Below are 2,800 nucleotides of genomic sequence, written 5' to 3' on the forward strand. Positions count from 1 at the left end.
CACTTATAGGGCCGTTCACCTGAAACACACACACACACACACACACACACACACAGTCACAGTGTGGACACTTATAGGGCCGTTCACCTGAAACACACACACACACACACACACACACACACACAGTCACAGTGTGGACACTTATAGGGCCGTTCACCTGAAACACACACACACACACACACACATAGTCACAGTGTGGACACTTATAGGGCCGTTCACCTGAAACACACACACACACACACACACACACACACACAGTCACAGTGTGGACACTTATAGGGCCGTTCACCTGAAACACACACACACACACACACAGTCACAGTGTGGACACTTATAGGGCCGTTCACCTGAAACACACACACACACACACACATAGTCACAGTGTGGACACTTATAGGGCCGTTCACCTGAAACACACACACACACACACACACACACACAGTCACAGTGTGGACACTTATAGGGCCGTTCACCTGAAACACACACACACACACACACACAGTCACAGTGTGGACACTTATAGGGCCGTTCACCTGAAACACACACACACACACACACACACAGTCACAGTGTGGACACTTATAGGGCCGTTCACCTGAAACACACACACACACACACACAGTCAGAGTGTGGACACTTATAGGGCCGTTCACCTGAAACACACACACACACACACACACACAGTCAGAGTGTGGACACTTATAGGGCCGTTCACCTGAAACACACACACACACACACACACACACACACACAGTCACAGTGTGGACACTTATAGGGCCGTTCACCTGAAACACACACACACACACACACACACACACATAGTCACAGTGTGGACACTTATAGGGCCGTTCACCTGAAACACACACACACACACACACACACAGTCACAGTGTGGACACTTATAGGGCCGTTCACCTGAAACACACACACACACACACACACAGTCAGAGTGTGGACACTTATAGGGCCGTTCACCTGAAACACACACACACACACACACACACACAGTCACAGTGTGGACACTTATAGGGCCGTTCACCTGAAACACACACACACACACACACACACACAGTCACAGTGTGGACACTTATAGGGCCGTTCACCTGAAACACACACACACACACACACACAGTCACAGTGTGGACACTTATAGGGCTGTTCACCTGAAACACACACACACACACACACAGTCACAGTGTGGACACTTATAGGGCCGTTCACCTGAAACACACACACACACACACACACACAGTCACAGTGTGGACACTTATAGGGCCGTTCACCTGAAACACACACACACACACACACACACAGTCAGAGTGTGGACACTTATAGGGCCGTTCACCTGAAACACACACACACACACACACACACAGTCAGAGTGTGGACACTTATAGGGCCGTTCACCTGAAACACACACACACACACACACACACACACACAGTCACAGTGTGGACACTTATAGGGCCGTTCACCTGAAACACACACACACACACACACACATAGTCACAGTGTGGACACTTATAGGGCCGTTCACCTGAAACACACACACACACACACACACACACACAGTCACAGTGTGGACACTTATAGGGCCGTTAACCTGAAACACACACACACACACACACACACAGTCACAGTGTGGACACTTATAGGGCCGTTCACCTGAAACACACACACACACACACACACATAGTCACAGTGTGGACACTTATAGGGCCGTTCACCTGAAACACACACACACACACACACACAGTCACAGTGTGGACACTTATAGGGCCGTTCACCTGAAACACACACACACACACACACGCAGTCACAGTGTGGACACTTATAGGGCCGTTCACCTGAACACACACACACACACACACAGTCACAGTGTGGACACTTATAGGGCCGTTCACCTGAACACACACACACACACACACACAGTCAGAGTGTGGACACTTATAGGGCCGTTCACCTGAAACACACACACACACACACACACACAGTCAGAGTGTGGACACTTATAGGGCCGTTCACCTGAAACACACACACACACACACACACACACACAGTCACAGTGTGGACACTTATAGGGCCGTTCACCTGAAACACACACACACACACACACACATAGTCACAGTGTGGACACTTATAGGGCCGTTCACCTGAAACACACACACACACACACACACACACACACACAGTCACAGTGTGGACACTTATAGGGCCGTTCACCTGAAACACACACACACACACACACACACAGTCAGAGTGTGGACACTTATAGGGCCGTTCACCTGAAACACACACACACACACACACACACACAGTCACAGTGTGGACACTTATAGGGCCGTTCACCTGAAACACACACACACACACACACACATAGTCACAGTGTGGACACTTATAGGGCCGTTCACCTGAAACACACACACACACACACACACACACACACACACACAGTCACAGTGTGGACACTTATAGGGCCGTTAACCTGAAACACACACACACACACACACACACAGTCACAGTGTGGACACTTATAGGGCCGTTCACCTGAAACACACACACACACACACACACATAGTCACAGTGTGGACACTTATAGGGCCGTTCACCTGAAACACACACACACACACACACACAGTCACAGTGTGGACACTTATAGGGCCGTTCACCTGAAACACACACACACACACACACACACAGTCACAGTGTGGACACTTATAGGGCCGTTCACCTGAAACACACACACACACACACACAGTCAGAGTGTGGACACTTATAGGGCCGTTCACCTGAAACACAC

The sequence above is a fragment of the Conger conger genome, chromosome 8 (assembly GCF_963514075.1).
Source record: "Conger conger chromosome 8, fConCon1.1, whole genome shotgun sequence".
In the NCBI taxonomy this organism is placed as follows: Eukaryota; Metazoa; Chordata; class Actinopteri; order Anguilliformes; family Congridae; genus Conger; species Conger conger.